This window comes from Loxodonta africana, chromosome 18 (assembly GCF_030014295.1).
Source record: "Loxodonta africana isolate mLoxAfr1 chromosome 18, mLoxAfr1.hap2, whole genome shotgun sequence".
Taxonomy (NCBI): Eukaryota; Metazoa; Chordata; class Mammalia; order Proboscidea; family Elephantidae; genus Loxodonta; species Loxodonta africana.
The window spans coordinates 26,952,094-26,968,150 of NC_087359.1; the positions used below are offsets into that span (position 1 = coordinate 26,952,094).

Below are 16,057 nucleotides of genomic sequence, written 5' to 3' on the forward strand. Positions count from 1 at the left end.
ATGTCCAGTTTGACTCCTGGGCATGGCAGGCTCTGTTCTTTGCAGAGCTCCCCTTGAAGGTTGGTTAAAAGAAATATTTGGAATTTAGTTTCTAATTCAGCTATGTTGTAATGAAGAAACATAAAATTTAGAATAAAAAAATCAACATCCAAATCCCAGTTGTATGTCGTTGTTAGGTGCTGTCGAGTCAATTCCCACTCATAGCGACCCTATGTATAACAGAACAAAACACTTATACTGTATGACCTAATCAATTATCTTAACCAGTTGGAGTCTTGGTTTCTTTATCAATAAAATAGAGTAAATAATGCATTCATAACAGTATGGAAGAGTCATAGAGGTTCGCATACATGAAGCACTTTATAAACTGTTAGGTGTTAGTAGTCGCTGCTGTTATGGTCATACCAGGGATTAACTGTGTTAATGGCAATTTCCTAATGAGACTCTGATTTGCGCTGTGAATTGTTGACAAGCCATTTTTCATTCAACAAATGTTGAGCATCTACTATGTGATAGACATTATGAGAGGTACTGAGGGTACAGACAGACAAGTTCTCCACTATTAATGGAGTGGGGGGAGCAGGTAATAAGCAGCTACACAAATAACAGAATTAACAGCTGTAGTAAGTGCTAATCAAGGGGGTAGTGATGATGGTTCATTGGTAGAATTCTCACCACTAGAAAGACCTGGGTTCAGTTCTCGGCCAGTACACCTCGAACATAACCACCGCCCATCTGTCAGTGAAGTCTTATACGTTGCTGTGATGCAGAACAGGTTCCAGCAGAGCTTCTAGACTAAGATGAACTAGGAAGAAAGGCCTGGCAATCTACTTGTGAAAGTCAGCCAATGAAAATCCTATGGATCACAACACTCATCCTGTTTTACATGGGGGCTGCTATGGGGGGAGAGGGGGCTAACCTGATGGCAGCTAACCATAACAAGTGCCAATCAGGATGATAAAAGGAGCTCCACTCAGATGAAGTGTCAAGTCCATGCAAGACCAGAGTATGGGAAGGAGCCAACCATGTGAAGGGCTTTCCAGGCAAGGTGGCAGCAAGGGCAAAGGCCCCTGACACAGCCTGGCGTATTCCAGGACCTGCCAGAAAAACAGTGGCCACAGCATTGTGAGTGAGAGTAGGTTGGCAGGAAATGAGATCGAAAATGTAGCAGAAGCCCAGATCTTGTCAGACTTTTCAGGCCGAGGTACAGAGTTTAGATTTTAGTGCAGCGGGAAGCTATTGAAGAATTTTAAACAAAGGAGTGATAGGACGTGTTATATATGGTGTTGCTTCTTTTTATTTTGGAATAGTTTTAAATTTACAGTAAAGTGCAAAGATAGTACAGAGAATTCCCCCATACTCTTCATTCAGCTTCCCCTAACCCTAACATCTTAAATAACCATGGTACATTTGTCAGTGTAAGAAATTAGCATTGGCACAGTACTTTAAACTAAAACTTTATTCAGATTTTACCAATTTTTCCATAAATGTCCTTTTTCTGTGATAGGATCCAGTCTAGGATACCACATTACACTGAGTGATTTATGTTTTCAAATATTTGCTCTGGCTGTTCTGTAGAGAATGGATGGTAGGATGGCAAGAATGGAAGCAGGGAGTTCAGTTTGGCAGGTTGTTGCAATAATCCAGGCCAAAGCTGTTGGTGGGTTGGAATGGAGAGATGGCAGTGGAGAAAGAGGGGAGGGATGAACACATTCTGGGGACTTTCTGTTGGATTGATTTGGGCCATAAAAGAAGAACAAAATAACGATGAGCCCAGGATTTCTAGCACCAACTGTTGCTCCTGGGTAGGTGGTAGTACTATGGAATGAGGAATGGTGGAGGATAAGCAGGTTCTGGGGGAAAAATGAGAGCTCCATTTTGGACACAATCAATTTAAGATACCAATGAGACTTCCAAGTGGAAATGGCAGGTAAATTTTTGGGCATATGAGTCTGGAGCCTAGAGAGAGATCAAAGTCGTGATTCAAAGATAGAAATGAGCAAGGTTATCTAGGGAGGTGGAGTGCCAGAAAAGACTTCAGATGCTCCAGATGAAGAGTGCACTGGTCCTGAGAAGGACCTTCCTTGGTTTTCAAATCCAGCTTCTGATTATTATCTTTACTCCTCAGTTAAGACTCATTTTCAGTCAATGAGTTGTGCTTGGTTTTAGGAGATTAGATTATCTCATTTAACTAATTACAAAGGTCTGCCAGAGAAGGATTTTTAGGATAATTTCTTCCCCTGGGTGCCTTCTTTGGATGACTTGAGTAAACATCTCAATGCTTTGATGTTGACTCCACTTGCATTGCCTTGGAGAGATGGCCAGAAAAGTTCTCCTGACCACGAGTAGTTTCCACTACAAGCGACCAGCCAACAAAGAGGGAATTTCATCATCTATGACAAGCTGCATTTATTAAGAATTTGTTATTCCAGTAGTCATTACAGAGTTTGTTTTATTATTAAGATTTCTATCAGTATTAGTATTTGGCATGACTCAAAATGAGAAAAAACAGCTGCAAACATCCATTAATAATTGGAACCTGGAATGTACAAAGTATGAATCTAGGAAAACTGGAAATTGTCAAAAATGAAATGGAACACATAAACATCGATATCCTAGGCATTAGTGAGCTGAAATGGACTGGTATTGGCCATTTTGAATCAGACAATCATATAGTCTACTATGCCAGGAATGACAACTCGAAGAGGAATGGTGTTTCATTCATTGTCAAAAAAAATGTTTCAAGATGTATCCTGAAGTACACGCTGTCAGTGATAGGATAATATCCATACGCCTACAAGGAAGACCAGTTAATACAACTATTATTCAAATTTACATACCAACCACTAGGGCCAAAGATGAAGAAATAGAAGATTTTTATCAGCTGCCGCAGTCTGAAATTGATCGAACATGGAATCAAGATGCATTGATAATTACTGGTGATTGGAATGGGAAAGTTGGAAACAAAGAAAAAGGATCAGTAGTTGGAAAATATGGCCTTGGTGATAGAAACAATGCCGGAGATCAAATGATAGAATTTTGCAAGTCCAACAACTTCTTCATTGCAGATACCTTCTTTCACCAACATAAATGGAGACTATACACATGGACCTCACCAGATGGAACACACAGAAATCAAATTGACTACATCTGTGGAAAGAGAAAATGGAAAAGCTTGATATCATCAGTCAGGACAAGGCCAGGGGCCGACTGTGGAACAGACCATCAATTGCTCATACACAAGTTCAAGCTGAAACTGAAGAAAATCAGAGCAAGTCCACGAGAGCCAAAATATGACCTTGAGTACATCCCACCTGAATTTAGAGACCATCTCAAGAATAGATTTGATGCATGGAATACTAGTCACTGAAGACCAGACGAGTTGTGGAATGACATCAAGGACATCATCCATAAAGAAAGCAAGAGGTCACTGAAAAGACAGGAAAGAAAGAAAAGACCAAGATGGATGTCAGAGGAGATGCTGAAACTTGCTCTCGAACATCGAGCACCTAAAGCAAAAGGAAGAATTGATGAAGTAAAAGAACTGAACAGAAGATTTCAAAGGGCGTCTCGAGAAGACAAAGTAAAGTATTATAATGACATGTGCAAAGAGCTGGAGATGGAAAACCAAAAGAGAAGAACACGCTCGGCATTTCTCAAGCTGAAAGAACTGAAGAAAAAATTCAAGCCATGAGTTCCAACAGTGAAGGATTCTATGGGGAAAATATTAAACGACACAGGAGGCATCAAAAGAAAATGGAAGGAATACACAGAGTCATTATACCAAAAAGAATTAGTTGATGTTCAGTCATTTCAAGAGGTGGCATATGATCAGGAACTGATGGTACTGAAGGAAGAAGTCCAAGCTGCTCTGAAGGCATTGGCAAAAAACAAGGCTCCAGGAATTGATGGAGTATCAATTGAGATGTTTCAACAAACAGATGCAGCGTTGGAGGTACTCACTTGTATATGCCAAGAAATATGGAAGACAGCTTCCTGGCCAACTGACTGGAAGAGGTCCATATTTATGCCTATTCCCAAGAAAGGTGATCCAACCAGATGTAGAAATTATAAAACAATATCATTAATATCACGTGCAAGCAAAATTTTGCTGAATAGCATTCAAAAATAGCCGCAGCAGTATATTGACAGGGAACTGCCAGAAATTCATGCTGGTTTCAGAAGAGGACGTGGAACCAGGGATATCAATGCTGATGTCACATGGATCCTGGCTGAAAGCAGAGAATACCAGAAGGATGTTTACCTGTGTCTTATTGACTATGCAAAGGTATTCGACTGTGTGGATCATAGCAAATTATGGATAATGTTGCAAAGAATGGGAATTCCAGAACACTTAATTGTGCTCATGAGGAACGTTTACATAGATCAAGAGGCAGTTGTTCCGACAGAACAAGGGGATACTGATTGGTTTAAAGTCAGGAAAGGTGTGCGTCAGGGTTGTATTCTTTCACAATACCTATTTAATCTGTATGCTGAGCAAATAATCCGAGAAGCTGGACTATATGAAGAAGAACGGGGCATCAGGATTGGAGGAAGACTCATTAACAACCTGCATTATGCAGATGACACAACCTTGCTTGCTGAAAGGGAAGAGGACTTGAAGCACTTACTAATGAAGATCAAAGACCACAGCCTTCAGTATGGATTGCACTCAACATAAAGAAAACAAAAATCCTCACAACTTGACCAATGAGCAACATCATGATAAATAGAGAAAAGATTGAAGTTGTCGAGGATTTCATTTTACTTGGATCCACAATCAACAGCCACAGAAGCAGCAGTCAAGATATCAAAAGATGCATTGCATTGGGTAAATCTGCTGCAAAGGACCTCTTCAAAGTGTTGAAGAGCAAAGGTGTCACCTTGAAGACTAAGGTGGGCCTGACCCAAGCCATGGTATTTTCAATTGCATCATATGCATGTGAAAACTGGACAGTGAATAAGGAAGACCGAAGAAGAATTGACACCATTGAGTTGTGATGCTGGCGAAGAATATTGAGTATACCATGAACTACCAAAAGAACAAACAAATCTGTCTTGGAAGAAGTACAACCAGAATGCTCCTTGGAAGCAAGGGTGGCGAGACTGCATCTTACATATTTTGGACATGTTGTCAGGAGGGATCAGTCCCTGGAGAAGGGCAACATGCTTGGCAAAGTACAGGGTCAGCGGAAAAGAGGAAGACCCTCAACGAGGTGGATTGACACAGTGGCTGGAACAATGAGCTCAAGCATAACAATGATTGTAAGGATGGCTCAGGACCGGGCAGTGTTTCGTTCTGTTGTGCATAGGGTCGCTATGAGTTGGAACCGACTCAGCGGCACCTAACAACGACAACATTAGTATTTGTAACAAGAGGGCAACAAGGATGGGTATGGGATAAATTAATGTTATTAATACATTGTCTTATTTTGCCTCCCTCTCATGGCACACATCAAATCCAACAGAAAGTCAGTCTTTCTCCAAAAGATATCCATTTGTAAAGCAGGGATACCTGTGAGGACTGTAGAATCCATATTTACAGGAATCAGGAGCTTATTATCTCTTCCTTAAGTGGCCTGTAATTGAGGATTATAGAAAGAAAGAGCATTTACTTTATTTTTAGACACGATCTCTGATGTCTTCAACTTTTTTTTGTTCTGTTTTTAACCTTAGGTTATTATAACCAGCCACCTACAAAATCTGCAATTTTCTGTAATAAGTCAGTACATGCTAAAAAGAAATTTGCACAAAACACACCTATTGGCAGTTCAGAAGGCCCCGGTCCCATGAAGTGGAAAGTCATTGTCCATACTCCGTCTGGAGCTAATGGTATCATTTTGAGGACCATGGAAAATGGATCATATTTGATTCCTTAAGATGTTTCCATTGATATCTGTGGTTCAATTTGTGACCAAGAGCCAGAAGTCAAAAACACATGCACACACACAAGCAAAAGGGGTGTCTGTACAGTGTGAGGGCTAATTTTCTGATTCTCAGGGAGATAGTCACAACACAGCTTCCCCCTGCATTTCAAAGAAGCTAGAATTTATTGGTAGTAATCATTATTATTATTTTTTTTTTAGTAGTAGTAGATATAGCTTTAAGTGGTGTATTGCTTTATTGTCTAAACCTGGTTCACTGGGCTGTGTAAAATCCAAAAGCCCTCCTCTGCTGATGTGTTAGTACCTAAGGTTAAGAAGAGAGTTAACCAAACTGGTCAAAAGCAGCATAACCAAAGGGACAACACTGAATCATTGTTGGGAAACTGGAGGTCAGAGCTAGAGAAGCAATACTAGGTCTCTCAAGGTCTGGGTGACCATTTTGCAGCTACTGTAGTAAAATAATGATTGACTCAGGCAAGGATCATCAGGGAATGCTAAACTCATTGAGTAAAGCAGTATTGAAGAACAAGATATTCACACTGTCACAAAGTATCACCCCACAGGCTATGTATTAATTACTAACAGTGGAAAAATCTAGAGGATACCATCAAGTAAGCATATTTAGCATCACCAGTAATACGACAAACTGACCTAATGTACCTTCCACTGTGACACCCTGAGAAGGACACGTGACCTATGGATTATCCTTGCCAGAAAAGTTTAACCTGAATTCAGTTATGAGAAAACAATTTAGATAAATCCAAATTGAAGGACACTACAAAACAACTGGCCATAACTCTGAATGAACATGCCGTTAAAGACAAAACACACAAACAAACATGGGGAACTGTCTTAGATTAAAGGAGACTAAAGGAATTTGACAATTAAATGTAATGCCTTATCCTTGATTGGATCCTGGATTTGGGGGTGGAGGTCAGGAGACAGGGAGAAAGAAAAGATATTATTGGGACAACTGGGGAAATTTGAATATGGACCATGTATTAGATAATAATATGGTATAGCATTACATCAATATTAAGTTCCTTACCTGTGATCATTATATTGTGTATATGTAGGAGAATGTCCTTGTTCTTAGTAGATACATGCTGAGGTACAGTGAGTTACTTAATATGGCCCTTCTAGCCATAGTCTTTGTGAATCCCACACAATGATTGGCAGAGACCATGCAAATAAGGTGTATGGAACCCTAACAAGGTGTGGTGGGTTGATGTTGTGTGTTGGCTTGGCTAGGCTGTGATACCCAGTATTGTGCGGCTAGCCTCCATTTTGTGATCTTATACTTATCCTAATTATCCTCCATTTTGAGTGTTGTAAATCCTAACCTCTGTATGTTAATGAGGCAGGATTATTAGGGGTGTATCTTGAGTCACAGCCTTGCAGGAGGGCATGACTCAAGTCCCACCCTTACTCAAGTCACGCCCTTCCCTGGGGTGTTGCCTGTATCCAGTGTATACACGTGGGTGCTCTGGCGGGGCTCTCTCTCTCTTTCTCTGCATTTGGATCCTACATCCAGCTTGTCATTGTCTGATCTCCGGTTCTTGGGACCTGAGCCAGCAGCCTTCTTTCTGATCTAATTCTGGGATTTGCCAGCTTCTGCAGTCCCATGGGCCAGCAGCCTATCATCTGACCTGATTCACCACCCTCTGCAGTCTTGTGAATCAGCAGCCTGCCATCTAACCTGATTTGCCAGCTTCCACAGCCTTGTGAGCCAGCAGCCTGTCATCTGGCCTGCCGATTTGGGTTTGTCGGCCCCTGCAGACATGTAAGTCAGGAGAAGCCTATGCCTGACCCACAGATTTAGGACTTGCCAGCCTCCACAACCATGTGAGCCGTTTCCTTGATATGGTTAGTGAGTTCTGTGAGATGTTGCAGCAAATTACAGAACCTAAACACAGGAGAGAAAGCACTGAGGAGAGGAGGAGTAGTTGATGTTAGAGATGATTGAGTGGTACAGCAGTTTGAAAAGGGTGGACTTCTGAGACATTTTTAACCTCCACCTCATAGGCACAAGCTTTGTGCTGATCCTTATAAAAGAAATTATTCATTTACATGCCAACATATCTAGGAATGAAGTATTATGGAATTTACTCTCTCTCACATGGTTGGCAAGAAAAATTTATTTGTTTATGTATTTTTTTTTCTTTAAAAAAATCTTATCACACCAACAAAGAGAACTTTGAAAAGGAAGTCGGGAAAACAGTACCAGTATAATAGCCTGTAAAAAGATAAAATACTTAGGAATAAATCTAACCAGTGATGCAAAAGCCTGTACAAATAAAACTACAAAACACTATGACAAGAAACCAAAAGAGACCTACATAGGAAAAACATACCATGCTCGTGCATAGGAAGACTCAGCATTGTGAAGATGCCAATTCTACCCAAAGCAATCTACAGATATAATGCAATCCAGATTCAAATACCAACAGCATTCTATAACGAAATGGAAAAACTAATCACTAACTTTATATGGAAAGAAAAGAGGCCCTGGATAAGCAAAGCAGTATAGAATAAAAAGAACAAAGTAGGAGCCTCCACACTACCTGATCTCAGAACCTACCATATAGCTATGGTATCAAAACAGCCTAGTACTGGTACAACGACAGACACATAGACCGATGGAATAGAATCAAGAAGCCGGATGTAAATCCATCCACCTTTGGTCAGCTGATCTTTGACAAAGGACCAAAGTCCATTAAATGGGGAAAAGACAGTGTTTTTAACAAATGTTGCTGGCAAAACTGGATGTCCATCTGTAAAAAAAAAAAAAATGAAACAGAACCTATACCTCACACCATACACAAAAATTCAGAGTGGATCAAAGACCTAAATATACAACTTAAAACGATAAAGATCATGGAAGAAAGAATAGGGACAACACTAGGGGTCCTAATACATGGCATAAATTCAATACAAACCATAACTAGCAATGCACAAACACCAGAAGAGAAACTAGATAACTGAGAGACTTCACCAAAAAAGTAAAAAGAGAACCTACAGACTGGGAAAAAATTTTTGGCTACAACATATCTGACAAGGGTCTAATTTCTAAAATGTGTAGAATACTTCAACACCTCAATAACAAAAAGACAAATAACCCAGTTAAAAGATGGGTGAAGGATAAAAACAGGCACTTCACCAAAGAGGACATTCAGGCAGCTAACAGACACATGAGGACATGCTCACTGTCATTAGCCATTATTTTTTTTTTTTTTTAGAGACATTCAAATCAAAACTACGATGAGATACCATCTCACCCGATGTTACTGGCACTAATCAAAGAAAACAAAATAACAAATGTTGGAGAGGTTTCGGGGAGATTGGCATTCTTATACACTGCTGGTGGGAATATAAAATGGAACGAGCACTATGGAAAATGATAGAGTGCCTCCTTAAAAAGTTAGCAACTAAAAATACCATATGATCCAGCAATCCCACTCCTAGGAAATAAGAACTGTCACAAGAATAGACATATTGCAACCAATGTCATGAAACAATTTGTGTATAAATTTTTGAATGAGAAACTAATTTGCACTGTAATGCTGTAATGCTCATTGCAGCATTATTCACAATAGTGAAAAGATGGAAACAACTTAAGTGCCCATCAACAGATGAATGGATAGATAAATTATGGTATATACACAAAATGGAATACTACGCAAGGATAAAGAACAATGATGAATCCACAAAACATCTCACAACATGAATGAATCTGGAGGGCATTAGGCTGAGTGAAATAAGTCAATCACAAAAGAACAAATATTGTGTGAGCCCACTATTATAAAAACCCAAGAAAAGGCTCACACACAGGAAAAAAAAATCTTTGATGGTTACGAGGGAGGGGAGGTGTGGGAAGAGGAAATCACTAACTATATAGTAGACAAGTGTTAACTTTGGTGAAGGGAAAGACAATACACAATGTAGGGGAAGTCTGCACAACTTGACCAGGGTAAAGTCATAGAAGCTTTCTAGACACATCTAGATACCTTGAGGGACCAGGTTACTGGGGCTGAGGGCTGGGGACCATGGTCTTGGGGGACATCTAGGTCAGTTAGCATAATATAGTCTATAAAGAAAATGTACTACATCCTACTTTGGTGAGTAGCATCTAGTGTCTTAAAAGCTTACCAGCAGCCATCTAAGATACATCTATTGGTCCTATCCCATGTAGAGCAAAGGAGAATGAAGAAAACCAAAGACACAAGGAAAATATTAGTCCAAAGGACTAATGGGCCACATGAACCACAGCCTCTGCCAGGCTGATCCCAGAAGAACTAGATGGTGCCTAGCTAACACCACCAATGGCTCTGACAGGGATCACAATAGAGGTTCCCAGACAGAGTGGGAGAAAAATGTAGAACAAAATTCAAATTCACAAAAAAAGACCAGACTTACTGATCTGACACAGACTGGAGAAACCCCCCCGAGACAATGGCCCCTGGACACCCTGCTAGCTTAGAACCTAAGCCACTCCCAAAGTCTACCTTTCAGCCAAAGATTACACAGGCCCATAAAACAGTTTAACACATGTCAGGAACATATTTCTTAGTTCTATCAAGTATACGAGACCAAATGGGCAACACCTGCCCAAAAGCAAAGACAACAAGGCAGGAAGGGGTAGAAAAACTGGACAAATGGACATGGGGAACCTGGGGTGTAAAGGGAAAGGGGGAGAGTGCTGGCACATTGTTGGGATTGCAATCAAATGTCATACAACAATTTGTGTATAAATTTTTGAATGAGAAACTAACTTGAGCTGTAAACTTGCACCTAAAGCACAATTAAAAAAAATTTTTTTTTGTAAAAAACAAAACAAAGAAGTGACAAAGTATACCTGGGGCAGTGAATAGCTTCAGAAAAAAAAAAAAAATCTTACAAAAGTTGAGGACATATTTACAGCAATGAGTTGTCAACTAACTTATTCAGGGTCACACAGAGTTTTACTTTTGGTAGCCAGGAAGATGAAGTTTTCAGTCATCTCTCCCTTCTCAGTGATATTCTGATTTCATTAACGAAACACTTAGTAATGTCAATATTGATTCTGTTCACCCAAAAGATGTTTGTAAAGAGGAGACTTTTAAATTTCAGAAATCTTAGGTTCTCTATAAGTGATTTAACACTCTGGGTTTTGTCCTGACATTTTGAAAAGGCAGATGGAGATGGTTCAGGCTAGATTTCTAAATGTATATCCCTTCTAAGGGTTCAATCCCAGGTTATGTACTTTGCCTACATGTTTCTAGAACACCCTACCCGTGCCTCCCCAACCACAGCACTTATTATGCTGTATTATAATGGCCCACTTAACTGTCTCTCCAACTAGTTTAAAGCTCTGTGAGGGCACACACCAAGTCTTTCTTGTTCATGTTTGTATCCAGAATACCTGACAGATAGAGGATGCTCAAAAAAAGTTTGTGTTGAATGACTGAACGAAAAATAAGTCATTAAACCAAATCAGGAACAAGACAAGAATGCCCGCTATTACCTCTGCTATCTAACATTCTAGAGAGACTAGACAATGCAATAGGCAGAGAAAAAGACTGTTCACTTTGGCAGCACACATTATAAAGTTGGAATAATAGAGAAGATAAGCAGGCTCCTGCATAATGATGGCATGCAAATTTGTGAAGCCTCCCACAGTTTTCTTCCTTTGTGTAAGAAAGAAGTGGAAATTAAGAAGTATACATCTGTGTGCTTATTTTATAAAAAGAAACGCAGGAAGGACAAACGGAACTAATGAGATTGGTTACCTACACAGGTGGATGGAAACGGGGTGGAGAGGTGGAGAGAGAACCAATCCTCCTCTGAGTAAAGCTTTTTATATAGTTTGACTTTTAGAATCACGTTAATATTTTGTACACTCAAAAATAATAAAAGCAAGTCAACAAGGATTGGAGGTGGGGAGACTCTAAAATAAGAATATAAACAGAAATGAATGAACCTAACTATATTTTAAGTGAATAAAATAGTGGGGGGAAAAAGTAACCCAAGGAACTCTTCGTTACTCAGTATTTTGACAAAGTCTAAAGACAAAAACAACTGTAAACAAAATTGAATCCTAAACCATGGGTTTGATTTTTGCAGTAGTATGGGAGAAAGATGGGACGGTCTGCTCCTGAAAAGATTTATAGCCTTGGAAACACTATGGGGCAGTTCTACTCTGTCCTATAGTGTTGCTATGAGTCGGAATCGACTTGATGGTAGTGGTTTTACAGGCCAGCAATACTGAAACTGTTTTCTATGTAATGGCAGTTCGAGCAAATGAGCAAATATACTGAAGATAATGGGAACCAGGTTTCTTACGTCTGGAGAAGGAGGTTATAAGTATGCAAAGGGAAAAAACCAAAATGTACCCTGTGATGCATTGGAAATATCAGTATGACTTCATGATTTTTATACAGATATAATACGTGTGTATATGTATAAAGCTCTGTCCCCTATAACAGAACCTAGACGCAATGACACCTCAGTAGCAAAGAATACACCTAGTACCCAGATCTTGTTTTTTTTGTTGTTGTGCTTTAGGTGAAAGTTTACAGCTCAAGTTAATTTCTCATACAAAAATTATACATGTATCGTTATGTGTCACTAGTTGCAATCCCTATGTGATACCACACTCTCCCTTTCCAACCTGGGCTTCCCGTGTCCCTCCATCCAGCTCCTGTCCCTTCCTGCCTTCTTATCCTGCCTCCAGACAGGAGCCGCCCATTTGTTCTCCTGTACCTGCTTAAACTAAGAAGTACACTCTTCACGAGTATTATCTTATGTTATATAGTCCAGTCTAATTTTTGTCTGAAGAGTGGGCTTTGGGAACGGTTTTAGTTCTGAGTTAACAGAGCATCCGGGGGCCATGGCTTTGGGGGTTCCTCCAGTCTGAGTCAGACCATTAAGTCTGGTCTTTTTACGTGAATTTGAGTTCTGCACCCCACTTTCCTCCTGCTCTATCAGGGACTGTCTGTTGTCTTCCCTGTCAGAGAAGTCATTTGATGGTAGCCAGGCACCATCTGGTCCCAGGTGGAGTCTCTGGTTTATGTGGCCCTTTTGTCTCTTGGGCTAACATTTTCCTTGTGTCTTTGGTGTTCTTCATTCTCCTTTGCTCCAAGTGGGTTGGGACTAATTGATGCGTCTAAGGTGGCCGGTCACAAGCTTTTAAGATCCCAGACACCACTCAGGAAAGTGGGATGCGGAACATTTTCTTAACAAAGTTTGTTAAGCCAGTTGACCTAGATGTCCCCCAAAGCCATGGTCCCCAGACTCCAGCCCCTGCTACTCTGTCCCTCGAAGTGTTTGGTTGTATTCAGGAAACTTCTTAGCTTTTGGTTTAGTCCAGTTATGCTGACTTCCCCCTTATTGTGTGTTGTCCTTCCCCTCACCTAAGATGATTCTTGTCTACTATTTAGTTAATGAATCCCCTCTCCCTCCCTCTTCACCCTCATAACTGTCAAAGAATGTTTTCTTCTGTGTTTAAACCTTTTCTTGAGTTCTTTTAATAGTGGTCTTATACAGTATTTGTCCTTTTGCAACTGACTAATTTCACTCAGCGTAATGCCCAGATCTTGTTTTCTAAGTACTACTTCCCACTAAAAGAAATCAGAGCTGCTTAGAGAAATGGTAGATTCTGAGGCTGGGGCAAGGAAAGTACAGGATGAGCCTAGAACACCTTGTTATGCCAAAAAGTAACAAAGAACTCAACAAAGTGTCATGATGGTGACATGTCAAAAGCATGAGAACTTGCTTAAAGGGTCTCCCCCTGGCCCAATTTGGGACGATTTGAACATCAACATAAATATTGACAGTAATAGATTATAACCCATTGAGTAAAATAAGAATCCATGAGTCCATAGTGCTATAAATAAAGAAAAGGAAAAATAAGTAAATGGAGGAAAGGAAAAGATCTTCCTTACAGTAGAATGCCAACTAATAAATGTAGAAGGAATAACAGAAAATGTAAAAGAAAATCACCACTTCCAACCATCGTGATGATTAGATTAGGCAGAAATCATCACTGGATACTAAAGCCATCAAGTGAAAGTTTGATGAGGAACATGATATTTGTATACTCTCAAAGTATCTCTCCACAAATTATTTATTAAGTAAAAAGAGAAAAATAATTATTTTACAATAGAGAAACATGGCAGATACCACCTTAACCAAGTGTTCTTAACGTAATCAATTCTGGAGCAAATCATCATTAATGATGCTGATGTACTGAAAAGGACACAACCTCACTTCTGTGGTATTCCTGCCAAAAAATGCATAACCTGAACCTAATCATAAGGAAACATCAGACAGACCCAAATCGATGGGATTCTATAAAATAACTGGCCTGTGCTCTCTAAAATGTCAAGGTCATGAAAGACAAAGGCTGATGCATTGTTTTTGGTTAAAGGAGACTAAAGAGACAACCAAATTCAGTATGTGACCCTGAATTAGACCCTGAACTTGGGAGGTAAATAGCCAATATGATATTACTGGGATAAACTCAGCAAAATTTGAAAATGGACTGCAGATTAAGGTAATAGTATTATGTCATTGTTAAATTTCCTGATTTTGATCATTATGCTGTTGTTATGTAAGAGAATGTCCTTGTTCTTCAGAAAGTCACACTGAAATATTTAGGGGAGAGGGCCATGATGTCTACAACATACTCTGAATGTGAATGACCAAGGAAATAGAGCAAGTGTTAACAATTGGGGAATCTGGATAAAGAATATTCTGGAGTTTTTTATACTATTCTTGTAATTTTTCTGTAAGCTTGAAATGATTTTAAAAATTACAATGATTTTTTTTAATAGAAATAAAAAAAGTTAAACAGAAGAGGAAATAGTGGTATAAGGAAAGTAACCAAAGATGCATAATATTTTTTTTTATTTGCATATAACCCATTGCCATCAAGTCAATTTGGACTCATAGCAACCCTAGAGGACAGAGTAGAACTGCCCCATAGAGTTTCCAAGGAGCACCTGGTGGATTCGAACTGTGGACCGTTTGGTTAGTAGCCACAGCATTTAACCACCACGCCTCCAGGGCTTCCTATTTGCGCGTAGTATGTCTAAATTGAAAATCTAAGAGAATCTACAAATAGTTAAAACTATTGAATCCAGCAGGGTTATTAAATAGAAGATCAACATATAAATATCAATAGTGTCCCCATATATCAATAATAATTAATTACCAAAAAACCAAACCCATTGCCCTTAAGTCGATTCTAACTCATAGTAACCTTGTAGAACTGCCCCATAGGGTTTCCAAGGAGCAGCTGGGTGGATTTCAACTGCTCATGTTTTGGTTAGCAGTTAAGTTCTTAACTGCTGAGCCACCAGGGCTCCAATGATCAATTAGAAGAATATAATTTTAAAAAAGATCCCATTAATAATACCGACACAACTCTCAGGTACCTAGGAAACAAATCTAAATTTTATAGAGAAAGTTATTATTAAGAAACATAACAGAAGACTTTAACAAATGGTAAAATACCCGATGTTCATTGGAAACTCTGGTCGTGTAGTGATTAAGAGCTATGGCTGTTAACCAAAAGCTCAGCAGTTCAAATCCACCAGGCACTCCCTGGAAACCCTATGAGGCAGTTCTACTCTGTCCTATAGGGCTGCTATAAGTGAAAATTGACTCAATGGCAGCGGGCTTAGTTTTTTGTTGTTGTTTTGGAGGAAAGGTGCTAACCTCTCAAATTTCTGAAATTTTCAGTTCCTACTTCTTTTCTACCACCCAGCATGGGGTATCCTCAGAGAAGAGTTGGTAAGAAGTCACATATCCCTCTCGGGTTCACATTTCCAGGGTAGGAAAGGGAGTGGTCACCAGCCTGAGCCCTGGACCCTCTGCCTAGTGGCCTCCTGCCTAGTTTCAGAGCCAATCTTTCTTTAGGTCTCATTCACCTAGGGGATGCTGCTTCGCACATCTCTGCTCCAAGAGGCAAGAGCCACCTGTCACTGTTGCAACAGGTCAGTAATCAACAGTACAGAAGCAGAATGGTGAAGGCATGAAGGTCGTAAGTGCTGGAGTCAGACCAAAAAAGACCAGCTGGGTTTAATTCTGGCTCAGCCAATTGTTAGGTACTGTCGAGTCAGTTCCAACTCACAGTGACCCTACGGTACAAGACAACAAAACACTGCCTGGTCCTGCGCCATCCTCACAAT

At 39.9% G+C, this 16,057-nt stretch overlaps 1 protein-coding gene and 1 non-coding gene across 2 annotated transcripts in view; both read left to right on the plus strand.

The window, feature by feature from the left end:
* PITPNC1 (phosphatidylinositol transfer protein cytoplasmic 1) overlaps nt 1-16,057 on the plus strand; it is a 183,573-nt gene that overhangs the window by 79,754 nt on the left and 87,762 nt on the right. The gene's annotated exons all lie outside the window — the stretch shown is intronic.
* LOC111752623 (U6 spliceosomal RNA) lies at nt 11,446-11,547 on the plus strand. The gene has a single exon (XR_002787517.1). It is a non-coding gene; the product is annotated as a U6 spliceosomal RNA (small nuclear RNA).